Source organism: Mirounga leonina, unplaced genomic scaffold (genome assembly GCF_011800145.1).
Source record: "Mirounga leonina isolate KUSES-001 unplaced genomic scaffold, KU_Mleo_1.0 Mir_168, whole genome shotgun sequence".
NCBI classification, from domain to species: Eukaryota; Metazoa; Chordata; class Mammalia; order Carnivora; family Phocidae; genus Mirounga; species Mirounga leonina.
The window spans coordinates 35,340,710-35,355,756 of NW_023270426.1; the positions used below are offsets into that span (position 1 = coordinate 35,340,710).

A 15,047-nucleotide genomic window follows, 5' to 3' on the forward strand; every position below is an offset into this window, starting at 1 on the left:
CAGTACTTTGTCCCTTTTGCCTCACCATCACACGTTGAATGCATAATCCATGTAGCATCCTTTCCACCAAAGTGCTACAATCTGTGCATTCATTTAAGAATTGGTGAATTATAGGGCGCCTGGGTGGCTCAGTTGGTTAAGCAACTGCCTTCAGCTCAGGTCGTGATCCTGGAGTCCCAGGATCGAGTCCCACATTGGGCTCCCTGCCCAGTGGGGAGTCTGTTTCTCCCTCTGACCCTCTCCCTCTCATGCTCTCTCTCACTCTCTCAAATAAATAAATAAAATCTTAAAATAAAATAAAATCTCAAATAAATAAATAAAATCTTAAAAATAAAAAATAAAATAAATAAAATCTTAAAAAAAAGAATTGGTGAATTATAAACAATTTTATTCTAATAATCGTTTTAATCTAAGAATCGCTGCAACAATGACAGGCAGTAATAAAAACCAGGGACAGAAGACAATGAAATTTAAATCCAAGTTACCGAATTAAGGTGATGACCCAGCATCTCCTTTTTGTTCCACTGGTTTATACTGACTCCCTTCACCCCAGGCAAGTCTTCTAATACTTTGGGATTTCCCTATTCTTACTTTTCTTCTTTCCCCAAATTTACCTTGTTTCACGGTCCTCTCCAAACTATCTTAACACCTGGGTGACAGTACAAATGCGTTAATGCACTACTCCATCGAAAGTAATAGAATTCATATTAACCAGGAGCTGCTAGAAACAATGCCCAAACCAATGCCCATTGGATAAACAACAATGAGGAGTAACTCAGACACCAGAGGGGAACTAATTTTGGTTATATCTCAATCTACAGAATGGTGGCTCTCAACCTTAACTGCACCTGGGAGTTTTATAAATTTCAGTCAGTGTCCAGGCCATGTTCCAAACCAAATAAATGAGGATCTCTGAGTGTGGGACCCAGCATCAATGCACAGCCAAGTTTAAGAGGAACCCCAGGTTGAGAAATACTGATATAAAACAGCATCTTCATCTATAAATCAAGGTCATTCATTCTACACAGCCCTGAGTACAAGTATACATCTGCTTTCTACCTCTGTGATGAAGCACTACCTATTAATCAAAGATAGGTTAGATCATCCTTTTCTTCCCTGGGCTACATAATCTTAGCTCTTCTGTCTTTTCTGTCTTAAGTATTCCTCAGTCAGGCTCCTATGCCAATTCTCAATTCATTGTCATGTTCTAGCATAAAAATTCATTTTATATGAAAGGGAAGATATCAGTCTCTACTAAATTGGAGCAGGATGCAATTCATACATGTGTATTTACAAAATATAATTTGATATGTGGCCATATTTAATCGGCCTGCAAGCCATTTAAAAACTTTTTCTTGACATTGTGTGTTACATATCAAAAAGTGCGAAGCAACATGTCAGAGCTCACAAAAGTGTTAACCTAGGATTGAAGCAGAATTAATGTACCTCAGAGGTAAGTGACAGCAAATCAGTGGAGAGAGGGTTTCCCTCCCATAGCCCACACCTCTCCAGAAGAAGGAAGTACATTTCCATGATTTCCAGAAGCAATTTCCAAAATTAAAAAAAAAAAAATTAAATTTTAAAAATGAATTGTGCTTTTTAAAAAAAACATTTATACTTGTAAATCAAAGTCTTAGATTCAGAACCAAAGATCAAAGTCAAGTACAAATGATATTCTAAATGTGCAGAGGAGGTTCTAGATCCTCTCAGTTCTTTCTGACTAAAAGAAAAGAGTAAAAAGTAGAAAGTAAAATCTTACAGGCCTTAACAGAGGGATATAATGAAGGGCATGGCACAGGACAGGTTGAAACACGCATTTTTAAAATCTGTAGAGTAGTACACCAGGTGTCACCTTTTTTATTTATTTTGCTAATTAGTTTCAGTGTTAATACTTTATAACATATTTGGGTTATTATTAACATGAGGATTAAGCAATATGTGGGAGGACCCTATTTCAGAAAACAAATATTTTACAATCTCAGTCACTGAAAATTTAAAACTACACAAATTCCATTTTTCTACTACAAAATTAATGTCTTAAACTAAACCTACTTTAAAATAGACACACCATTTGGGAAAACTTCTTTGACTACAAAGACATTCTGGTCTCAAACACTGGCATGATATTTACAGTTCACAATACCATGTACAAATATATGAGTTTGTACTTAAACCCCATTCTCTCCCTTCATAAGCACAGTCGGAAGTGCATTTGGAACCTATGGTTCAGGAGATGGAAAGATGGCTTATAATCCCACAATTCAAGTATATTTCATTTTCATTTGTGAATACAGCAAATGTCTCCTACTAGGAAAGTGTTCCTAAGGATTAGCACTTCATTCACTGATTCACTCACTCATTCGCTCAGCCAGCATTTATTGAGTACCTGCTAAGTGCCAGGTTTGGATGATGTGCAAATGGACAGGATCACTGACCTCTCCTAGTCCCCTAGTCTGACTCACTATGTTTCGGCCAAGGATGGCGAGCTACTGAAATGCCCTTTCACTTTCTTGGTGTTTTTTATGAGGATGAGGATGAGGAAAGTGCTGCTATTTTCCATGTTCAGTAAACAGACAGGTGGCTGTTCTAAGAACCAGCTTTAGACAAAATAGTTTGCACTAGCAATTATAGGAAAGGTGTCAACACAACTAGCTTGTACAGGTGTTTTTATTTTTTTAAAGATTTTATTTATTTATTTGACAGAGAGAGAGAGAGAGAGATCATGAGCACAAGCAGGGGGAGAAGCACACAAAGGGAGAGGGAGAAGCAGGCTCCCCACTGAGCGGGGAGCCAGATGCTGGACTTGATCCCAGAACCTGGAAATCATGACCTGAGCCAAAGGCAGATGCTTAACTGACTGAGCCACCCAGGCATCCCCATGTATTTTCTTTTTTAAATTTAATATGGACTTTCTGATAAAGCTTTTTTTTTATTGTTATCATTTACTTAATAAAGGGTATCGCCCCATTTTTGCAGTTTCTACTCTAACATTCTGCTCTGTCAAGTAAAGAATGTGGTGTGATGCAACGCCTGTGTTTGTTGCCAATGACAACCATTGTTTTCTTGATTAGGTTTCATGTGGTTGGTCAGGTTATGTCATGAGAATTACATTAAGAAGAGTTATGGGTTTGTTGAGTGCGAGCTCTGAGCAGTAAGAACAGTGGGAGGATAGCAGTGTTTCTTTTGGCAGGAGATCAGAAATGCAGACTCCTGGGCACTCTGCATGTACCTTTCCACATCATGTGGCCTCCCTTTCCCCCACCCTGGCATCTGCTTTCTCGCCTCTGGAAAAGCGTACATGTGGAAAGCACCACCCGCCAATTCTCTTTCGCAGTTCTTCGCATTTCTGGGACTTCAAGAAATCTTGAACCACAATCTCCTTCTATCAAGATAGGTAACTGGGCACAGCTTCAATCAACTGTAATTTTCAACAGATCCCGAACCAGGACTTGGAAAGGTAAGGTGGTTATTGAATTGAATTATAATAAATTCAGGCTGCGATCCAATTTGCTTACAGCTCTTCTCCCTCTGTGGGTTAACAAGTATTTCCAAAGCCATAGGGCATTAAGAATCCTGAAGCGGCTACTTAACAGTGCTGATCCACATCATATGTAGCATGTGGGTTTCAGGCAGCTGCAAAAGCTCAGCTTCCTCAGGCTATCCGAATGACGACGAAGCTCTTAGAATTATATTTTGACATTCTGCTCCCTGCCTGTGGCTGAAAATAACCTTCTCAACAGGCACTTTAGGCCAGGATAGTACTCTGGGCATAAAAAAGTCTCATTGCCATGACTCTGAAAAAGTAAATGAACATTTCCTCATGTCCAGACTGTGACTCACAACTGGCCCGTTAATGGACAAAGGAGGCCTGAGGCATTCTCTTGACACATCATCCAACCAAATAAAATACGGCATTGGTGAGATGTTGACTTTCATAGCTTTTGATCAGTTACCTTCTAAAAGACAGATAAAACCTAGGTGAAGGAGGTTCCTGATACCCCTTTTCAACTTTTTCTATTTCCTACCTATTTAAAGATTTCTTCAAGGGAAATAGAAGACCCGTCTACTACAGGTCTACTACAGGTAAATAAACAAAATCAATAATAAAAAGGGTACCATTTTTCCAAAAACCTTGGACAAGTTGAGAGGAATCTGTTATATCTTACATATATCTGAGTAGAAGTTGTGTGTTTTATTAATAAAATAGCCTGTCACACTGACACAGAAAAGCCTTATCTCTTGCCTCCAGCCCATAATCCATCGTCCAGGGTGTTATCAAAAATGTCTTTCTGAAACATCTGATTCCCCTACTTGAATAACCTTGATTTTTTTTTTCTGTTTCATGGTAGATATCATGCACATGGTCTTTAAAGGCTTTTACTACCAGACTCACATCTTTGCTACTTCATCTGAGGGTACCAGGGAGAGTACTGTGTATTCTAAGGCTGTAGCTACAAAAATTTACCCAACATGCCATGGCTTTTCTGGTCTGTTACCCCACCCACATAATCCCTTGCTAAATTCTTTGTTCTTTTTAAGGGTATGTCTTAAATGTTACTTCTTTGGAAATCCTTCCTTCTCCTACCAGAGAGTAAGAATCACACTTGTTATCCCTTCTATTCATTCCTTTATCATCCATATTACAAGGACAATGTCTGGTTCTTACCTTTTTAAATTTTTTTCCAGTAGGCTCTGTGCCCAACATGGGGCTTGAACTCACAACCCTGAGATCAAGAGATACATGCTCTACTCACTAAGCCAGCCCGCCATGCAGCTTACCTTCTTATACTGTCCCTAGGATATAGACGGAGGATGATAAATGGCTTGTGGAAGAAAGAGATAAGTGGATGCATGGTTGAAATTTGGCCATTGAACTAGACCATACCTAAAGGTTCTTTTAAGTCTACAACTCATTTTCTATAATTTATATTTAATGAAGAGGTTTTGAAGTGATTACTAGGAAATACATCTGTTAGTAACTGACATTAATAGTCAGTGACATTTGAAATTACAAGTGAAATTACAAAGTGAGATTCACTCTGGCATATAGTATCTCTCTTTTATCAAGAGGCTTTACAACATGGGATGGAAGCTCCACAGCCTGAAATATAAAAGCTGGGTCTATAAGCAGCTAAAATTTGGTGTGATGGTTAAAAAATTAGATGTTCTTCTTAAAGATGCATATCTAAAGCCAAAAGCTATGAATGATACTAATACACTGAATGCCACAATTCAGGTAAGAAATTATCCATCAATGCTAAAAATGGGCTGAAAATAAGAGCATAATAGGAGCAAGGCAGAGCACAATACTTGCTTAAAATAATAAGGTATATATAAGATCCAATAACCTCACCAATAGAAAAATGGGCAAATAAGTTCTAGCAGGGTACATTCATAACATGGTTATTATGGAGGAGTTAAAAACGATGACTTGGAAGAATGTTTAATGATTTGGCAAAAATGTTCCTGGTACAATGTTTTTTTCAAGAGGAAAAAGGTTTGAAAAGATCTAATCAAAGACTATTTGCAACAGGGTTAGAGGCTTCTTCATAGAGAGCTCTTGCTACAGGAGCAGAAGTTGGGCACCAGAAACTCAGCCCAGTAACAAAGCCTCAGCTATTAAGTGGGAGAACCATTCTGAAAGGAACATGGTGGCTGTTACTTGAATTCATTTCCAGAGATGAATCTTCAGGTTGTAGGTACAGCAGAGAGCTATAAGGAAAGAGATATTGGGGGAAAAAAAAAAAAAAAACAGTGGGGGGGGAGGTGGGGATGATAGTGGTACCTGGCTGGCTTGGTCGGTGGAGCACTAGACTCTTGATCTCAGGGTTTTGAGTTCGAGCCCCTCGCTGGGTGGAGAGATGACATAAAAATAAAATCCTTTTTAAAAAGGAGATGTTGCATATAATTTTGTACAATATTAGGAACAGAGGGAGAAAGTTAAATGTCAGTGGGGCAGGTGCAAAGTAGAAGCACGGCCTTGTGGGGTCTGCCTGACTCCCTAGGTAGCAGGGGTTCCTATAAAGGAACTTTTGAAACACCCTTGGGTACTCCCAGAAATAATTAGTTGGATTGTATAGGAAAAGCACCTCAGCAAACATGGGCAAAAGCTAATGAAATTTAAATTATTAAAGTTAACATAACCTCATTTGTTGTCACAGGTTGGTAAGGTCTGGTAACATTTAAGGTAAAGATTCTTCTTAAAAATCTGGGGTGCCTGGCTAGCTCAGTCAGTAGAGTGTGTGACTCTTGAGCTCCGGGTTGTGAGTTTGAGCCCCATGTTGGATGTAAAAATTACTTAAAAATAAAATCTTTAAAAAATTATATGGGAATAGAAGATTTATAATGCTCATTTATCATAAGTTTGTAGTAAGTAGTGATGTAGGTTTTGTAAAAAGAAAATAAAGGGGAAAAGCAACAAAACAAAATCCAAAATAAACCCACTGTAATTTTAGACCTCTCTGACCTCAACAGTAAAAATACTGTCTCACAGGAGACAGTGAGTTCACTGTTCTCTGAGCTTGGTGAGGGGTTGCCTGACGCAGATAGCCACAGTTCTAATAGGAGCAGGGATGTTGAGGAGTCTAGAAGGATTGCATGAGAGAAAGGTTCCAAAACGGGGAAGCTGAACCTAAAGAAGAACACTAAGAGTGGGCATGCCAGTTGTTCCAAATAGTGAAGGTCATTTCAAGGAAGAAAAATTAGCAGAAATCTCTTACTCAGAATTAAGAGCCAGAGGTGGGCAGCATAAAGAGGCAGACAAACAGCTCCTTATAAAGACTGGTTTCTAAATGACTGGAGCCATCTCATGACACATCAGGCTTCCTTGAAAGGCAATATATATTAGGTCATTCTATGTTCCCAGGAAAAAGCTATCTGATGCCTGATCAAGGCAGTCTCTGTGCTGGTAAGTGATTAGGCTTAATGACATCCATGTTCCTTCCAGTGCTAAAGAGTCAAGGTTCTCTGGGTTTTGTCTCCTGAAAACAGTATTACTTGGAATTATTGTAATTTGGGGGCTCCTTTAAAGCCACACTGTATATTTAATTGGTCATTGTATTTTAAACTTTATACAGGTGTAAATCTCCTCTAGGGAGTAAAAAATATACCCAAAATGGATATAAGTGACATTTTAAAATGGGAATCCTTGATTTGGTTCCATGATTGTTTTGGATCCCAAGAGGTCTTCATATTTAGAGTCTGCCCCTTTACCTGGTCATTCAGGATTCTGCAAAACAGGAGTTTGGGGCCAGCATTCTTCTAGGAGCAGAATGAGATCCAGGTAAAATGTTACCTAACGCTGAAGTGATGTTGCTCTGAGCTCAGAGTACACAGAACTGCAACCCTGAAAACAATCCTGTGCCTTGTGAGCTAATGTGATTATTCCATTCAGTGTGATCAATGTAAATTAAAAGGCAGGAAGAGTTCTTTTTGTATTTTTTGTTCACTCGGTGAGAGTACCACTGGAGGTTCTGGGAGGGAGGAACTGACTCATCCTTTCTGTCTACTTTATGCCAGACCTGGGATGTGGGCACATGGGGCGTCATGGCACCCTCATGAGAAGTGTGCAGGCATGGGATCTCTGTGCTCCAGATGAGGACACGGGGGTTCACAGGCAATGGTGGTTCAGTCAAATGTGGTGCTTGGATTAAAATACAGCTGTGGTCAATCAAAGCTTGTCTGCCTTCAAATGATTAAACACAGCAAAAGAATGATAATAATGCTAAAGAATATTTTAAAATATTATATTTCAATTATTATAGAAAGAAGTCACTCCACTGCATTTTGGAACTGTTAAAGTGGCCCTGAATTAAGATTAAAATGGAAGAGTCAAGGCAGAATGCATTATTTTACCCATTTCCCAATATTCGAGACTGTATGAAAAGAAAACCTTAAAAAAAACAGCCCTCCAAGATTGAAAATAAGAGCAGATAAGCAATTTCCCAGTAAAGAAAGAGTGCTCCCAAATCATTGTAGAGTGTGTGGAAATTTCAAAGGGTAGTGAAAATGCACTCTGATGCCCAAAGTGAATAACAGGATGTGTGACTAAAGCTGCTGACCTACGACCAGCTATCTCACCTCAGAACCCAGGAGCCGCTGACGTTACTTTTCGTTTTCTTTCTCTTTCCTCTTCCTCTCTTTGTCCTGGTTTTTCATTCCACCCTCTGCCTTGATTCTGTTTCCTCTTCTTCCATACTCTTATCATCCTCCTTTATCTTTCCTTTAATTACCCTAATATGAATGTCAAATAGTTGAAAATTTATTATATATCATGAAAAATTTCTGTCGACTACCACTCTCCAGGTTCAACCCAGGCAGGTACAATGTGTTTCTTTCTCTGATAGTTTTACTTTTATTGTGTTTTACATCAATCCTTCTGAGCTACCCTCCACGCTAACCCCCACCCCTGCCACAATGTGTGCATGTGGTAGGGACAAGGAGGCCAAAGGGCAATGTCACTAACTCCTTGTGAAAAAGAAAATGTTCCTTATTCCCATCTAAGGAATACTTCTTGGGATGCAGGCTGAGTCACTATAGTACGTCCAGTATCACAGAAAAATCTACTGTGGCATTTTATAGGAACAATGTCGATAGAAGAATGGCATCCAAGAGAATTCAAATAAATCTCTTGTTTAAAAATTTTCTGTCAAAGGAGCTTAATATTTTTAATGCACATGCAGTCTAAATATGTTGTCCTTGGATGGAGAAAACATCGGTTTTTAAAAGCCTCAAGAACAAACACTCTACTTGATCTTAGCCAAAGGCTACAAAGCTATGAATACAATGGCGGGGTTCACAGTGCTCAGAGCCACACAAAGCCACTTTAGAGAACCTGCAATGTGAATTGTTTCTTCTCAGCTGATGGCACTGAATGCTTCCTTTAACCTCATGATTCTGTGTTTTAGAATAAAGACATTGTGCTGCTAATCCTTGGAGAAATAGTATAAATGGTGGAGAGGCCAGGCACAAGGTAACTCACCCCCCAAATATATAGAGAATTGGCCCTCAAGCTTCCAGGATTATTTTACAGTATTAATATAGTCTACAGTATTCATTTATTTACTCCTTCACAAATATTAGTAGTGTTTTCTCAATTTTAGTCAGTCACAGGACCTTAACCTGTAAGTACTGAATTGTAAGCAATCAAAAATTTAAATACTGAAATGTATTTAAATACGAATTTAAATACTGAAATGTAAGCAATCAAAAAATAAGTTCCTGTCCTTAAGATTACAGCTCTGGGAGGGAGGCAACAGCCGTGCGTTTAGTTTCATAGGACTTGGATTCAAGTCCTACTTCTGCCACTTGCTCTGAGTGAGCTGAGGCAACTTTCTGAAAACTCCTAGCTCTCTCTTTTCCTTCCTACAAAACAGAGATTACATCCACCTCCCCGATGGGAGAATAAGTGAGAGAATGTGTAAAAAAGAGCACGGAGTACTATGACTACTCAAAAATGAAGCACCATCACCAAAGCATTTACAGCCCCGTAGAGGATACAACGCGTTCCTCCAGGACACAAGGAATACAAATCCAGGAAGCACCTTAAAGAAGCAAAGGATGATTTTCCAAAGGCGGGATAACAGAAATTGGGGCTATGGTTTCAGAAGAGAAAGAAATCTTTGGTGGGGAGGTCATGAAAGGCTTCACTGGGGAGAAAAGATGGTAGAGAAAGAAAACTTAAATGAATTAAGAAAGAGCAACATGCTGGAAGGAATTATTCCCATTGTACTAGTGTGGAAACTGAGGCTGAGAAGTATTAGAGAACAAGCCCAAGGCTACTCTAGAACCAATTAGTGGCAACACCTACATCTAAAAAGAGTTAGTTTACTCTCATTTATTTTTTTTTAAGATTTTATTTATTTATTTGAGACAGAGAGAATGAGAGACAGAGAGCATGAGAGGGAGGAGGGTCAGAGGGAGAAGCAGACTCCCTGCCGAGTACTCTCATTTATTTTTTAATTACAAAGTCCAGGCACTTGAAAATATTAGCAAAAAGCATTGAAGCTAAAAGGGGCTGTGTGTGTGTGTGTGTGTGTGTGTTGGGGGCATGGCATGGAATGAAGGAGGACAACAAGAACAGTAGGGGGGGAATAAACTAACAGGGAATGCCCAATGCATGTGACATATTCGAGGGACTGTGAATGAAAAGTCCAACTGGCATAGAGTTTTGCATAATGAAGGATAAAGAAACAAAAAAATAAAGGAGTGCTTGGATGTGGTAAATATGTGAAGAAGTTTGAGCATTTTCCACTATGAAATAAAGTCTCACTGAAAATCTTTCAACAGGAGAGTGATCTAATCCAGGCAGTTTTAGGAAGGCCAGTTGGGTACCATGTAAAATAACTGAAAGGGGCAAAAACACAGAAAAGGAAATCTACTGACAGGTGGTGGCATGGCTCGGCTCAGGGTACAGGAGATGAAAGGAAAGGAACCGATATGAGAGAAGAATTAAGAAAACAGAATGATTGCTGGGAATTGGGAGTTGAAAGAGGTGGCTCTTTTCAAAAATGACTATAGTGGACATTGGAAAGAGCCAAGATGTCCATTCAACAGATGAATGGATAAAGAAGATGTGGTATATATATACAATGGAATATTATGCAGCCATCAAAAAAACCAAAATCTTGCCATTTGCAACGACATGGATGGAACTAGAGGGTATTATGCTAAGCGAAATAAATCAATCAGAGAAAGACATGTATCATATGATCTCACTGATATGAGGAATTCTTAATCTCAGGAAACAAACTGAGGGTTGCTGGAATGGTGGGGGGTGGGAGGGATGGGGTGGCTGGGTGATAGAAATTGGGGAGGGTAGGGGCGCCTGGGTGGCTCAGTGGTTAAGCATCTGCCTTCGGCTCAGGTCATGATCCCAGGGTCCTGGGATTGAGCCCCGCATGGGGCTCCCTGCTACACGGGGAGCCTGCTTCTCCCTCTCCCGTTCCCCCTGCTTGTGTTCCTGCTCTCGCTATCTCTCTCTAATAAATAAATAAAATCTTAAAAAAAAAAAAAGAAATTGGGGAGGGTATATGCTATGGTGAGCGCTGTGAATTGTGTAAGACTGTTGAATCACAGACCTGTACCTCTGAAACAAATAATACTATATGTTAAAAAAAAAAAAAAAAAAGAAGATAGTAGGAATGAAGGGGGGGAATCGGAGGGGGAGACGAACCATGAGAGATGAACTATGGACTCTGAGAAACAAACTGAGGGTTCTAGAGCGGAGGGGGGTGGGGGGATGTGGTTAGCCTGGTGATGGGTATTAAAGAGGGCACGTATTGAATGGAGCACTGGGTGTTATACGCAAACAATGAATCATGGAACACTACATCAAAAACTAATGATGTAATGTGTGGTGATTAACATAACATAATAAAATAAATTTTAAAAAATGACTATAGGCTTTAGGTGGCAGAATAATGAGGACCATGTTAACAGAAATGGAGAAGTCCAGCGGGGGGGTTTGGGCACTGATTTTGCAGAAAAGAGAAGTCTGCTAACAAACACAGAGTTAAGCTAACAGACAATCAGGGGCACCTGGGTGGATCAGGCAGTTAAGCGCCCAACTCTCGGTTTCGGCTCAGGTCATGATCTCAGGGTTGTGAGATCAAACCCCCAGTGGGGCTCCATCCTGGGCATGGAGTCTGCTTAAGATTCTCTATCTCCCTCTCCCTCTGCCCCTCTCTCCCACACTCACTCTCTCACACTCTCTCTCTCCTAATCTCTAAAAAAAAAGTAAGACAGTCAAATGAAATGTCCAAAAGGTAGCTGGAGTAGGACAGGGGTCTGATCACAGCCTTGGCAACTTCTGTAGAAGTTGTAGTTAATGGCGTTGGTACAGTTTTCTTGGAAGGGATAAACTCAGAGACAATGATACAAGAAGCATTCCTCTGGAAATTTCCAATGTCCCGCTGTGACAACTGAAAACTGTTGTCTATAAGGATGACAAAATATTGACCGTAGAGTTCTGTTTTGTTGCTTTAAGTGAGATTGAGAAATGGCAACCAAGTACCTGAAGGGTCAGAATTGGTTTTATAATTTATTTCATGCTTGATAATAAACATTTAATCAGTAATGTCCTCATACAAATCAGAATTTAATCTGAAACTTGCTTTCTAACTGAGTGGTAAGATTATAAAGAAGTAGTTAACTTTTATCATCTCAAACTTCACGGGCAGTTACAGATGTCCAACAACAACAACAAAAAACCCAATTTGTTCAAAATCCATATTGGCTTAGGTCAGTTGCCAACACAATTGAGCCTGAGCAGCTAGTCTTTTAAGGAATGAAGATTAATTCATAATGGCTCATTACCTAAAAGAAAGGAATGGTCTCTCTCTCTTTTTTTTGAAGTGTATTTATTTAAAGTAATCTCCTTCTCTAATCCCAGCATGGGGCTCGAACTCACGATCCTGAGATCAAGAGTCACATGCTCCACCAACTGAGCCAGCCAGGCGCCTCAGGAATGGTCTTTAGCAATGTATTCCAAGTAACTTTAATGGCAAAGGAAAGTTCTAGTCAAATGATTAACCACTTGACCTGTTCATGTCATAAGTATGCGGATCCATACCTTCTGGAAAACATCTGCCTGTTCAGCAATTAAGCTGTACAAAGGGCTTTTTTACATTATTTTTCCCCTTAGGGGCTCACTCATGTGGTGACAGAGCGCAATTGTATCTTTAAAATGTGACTATTTAGGTATACATGGTGATAATATGATTTAAATACCTATTCCAAAGGACTGTTCTAAAAATATAAGAATCTAAACAGCTCCTATGTTGTGCAGGAGATTACCACGTGGTATCTGCCAGTGTGGGGTTTTGCCCGCATGCATACATGCACATTCACACACACACCCACCCACCCACACACACACCCACACACACACCCCTTTAGCTATCTTTGAGGTAACTGAACAAATCCTGCATCTGGCCTCATCTTCATTTTCAGAACCCCTGAAGAACAGTCTTACCTGAGGGAGAAAGGGAATGAGTCACACTGAAGTAAAAATTCTTAAAGTAGAAAAGGTGCATAAATGCCTCTCCAAGATGTTCATAAAGAAGGGACAAAAGAAAAACCATTTCACTGAACCTATCATCTGTGATGCTGGCACAGCAAAGCAACGTCCCCTGGGCCTTCCAGGCAGCCTAGAGGAGCCACCTCCCTGCTCCTCTCTCCTGCTTTGCAGAGCCCCGTTTTTTTGTTTTTTGGTTTTTTTTGAGTCTTTCCCTCAGGGCTTATGTTCCACTGACCTATAAATGTTCACTGTAATTATACTGATTTCCCCCTCCTGCTTTGTTCAGCACCCTCTCTCTACTTTTTACATTGTCTTCACAACAGCATTCTTTACAGTAAAAACAAGTGATATGTATAGTAAAACAACAAAACATAGTTAATTAAGGTATGTAAAACAACCCTAAGTAATGACATCTTAAAAGTTACTGAACTACTAGTTTATTGTGAGGGAAAAAAAAAAGAAAAGTGGAAGATGTCAACTCTACGCCTATGTCTCTTTTCTTAGCTGGGAAAACCAACAATGAATGAAAGAACTGGAGGGGTAGAGGCAAATCATCATTGGAGAGGCTAGTCCCGACAGGGATAGCACTGCTCCCCCACAGCCTGGAGCCGAATCCTGGGGGACTGTGGGTGATTCCTAGAGGGACACACCTGGCCCTCTCCTCCTCCCCCTGTCCACTCCGCAGAGCTCCTGTGTGTCTGAAACTTAGTCTCCTCAGCTGCCACACTAGGTCTCCCATCCTGAGGGTCTGTGAAGATTAGGGGAGACCACATGAGGCTCTGCCGTATGCTATGCTCCAAGAATGTTTGCTGTTAGAATTAGCTAATGAAGTCACAGAGGCTAAAGTCAAAGGTCAACCTGTTTTTATCAATGAATATTGATTAAGCGCTCACAATTCAAAAGGCAGTGCCTTCAAAATCTAACAGAGTTTTGCTTCCTCTGAAATGTGTCACAGAACCTCTGTATATGAAGATAATAGAGACAGTTGATTGATTTCTGTGGGCATAAAGGAACAAGAAAAATTAGGAGGCCTTAGAGAGAAAAGTGGAGATACTGGGTGCATTCTCTCATTTGGGGACTCAAAGCTGGTCCTACTGAAAGAATCTAGGGTGGGCAAGACCACTCATTAGACATTTATCTCTGTGGCAAATAGGCAGAAGTAGAAACATGAAGCCATCTTTCCAAAAACTTTAATGAAATGACTATAGCAAGGAAATCCTTTAAATACATTGCAACCAACCTGATAAAATACATTCCAAGTGTGACATAAAATGTTATAGCAGAAATCAGTCAGTCTAGTCCATCTTCCACAGAATGGAAACTTTCCTCAGACCACACCAGGGGATACCATGCTTCTACTTCCATATAGTTCTCTGGTTCAGAAGCTGGTGTTATGGGTTGGACTGGGTCCCCACAACAACATATGTTGAAGTCCTAACCCTGAGTACCTCAGAATGTGACCATATTTAGAAATACCATCTTTAGATCCGAAAGGGTACGTGCACCCCGATGTTTATAGCAGCAATGTCCACAATAGCCAAACTGTGGAAAGAGCCAAGATGTCCATCGACAGATGAATGGATAAAGAAGATATGGTATATATATACAATGGAATATTATGCAGCCATCAAAAGGAATGAGATTTTGCCATTTGCAACAACATGGATGGAACTGGAGGGTGTTATGTTGAGTGAAATAAGTCAAACAGAGAAAGACATGTATCATATGATCTCACTGATATGAGGAATTCTTAATCTCAGGAAACAAACTGAGGGTTGCTGGAGTGGGGGGTGGGGTGGGAGGGATGGGGTGACTGGGTGATAGACACTGGGGAGGGTATGTGCTCTGGTAAGCGCTGTGAATTGTGCAAGACTGTTGAATCTCAGATCTGTACCTCTGAAACAAATAATGCAATATATGTTAAGAAAAAAAAAAAGAAGAAGAAGAAGAAGGTAGCGGGAGGGGAAGAATGAAGCGGGGGAAATCGGAGGGGTAGACGAACCATGAGAGACGATGGACTCTGAAAAAC

The 15,047-nt window shown here is 40.1% G+C and overlaps 1 protein-coding gene and 1 long non-coding RNA gene across 3 annotated transcripts in view; one reads left to right on the top strand and one right to left on the bottom strand.

The window, feature by feature from the left end:
* Positions 1 to 15,047, bottom strand: part of PDE4D (phosphodiesterase 4D) — a 1,027,393-nt gene that overhangs the window by 754,162 nt on the left and 258,184 nt on the right. The window lies entirely within an intron of this gene.
* Positions 2,982 to 9,456, top strand: LOC118016815. Its single transcript, XR_004680917.1, has 3 exons — positions 2,982 to 3,457; positions 8,907 to 8,971; positions 9,375 to 9,456. It is a non-coding gene; the product is annotated as an uncharacterized LOC118016815 (long non-coding RNA).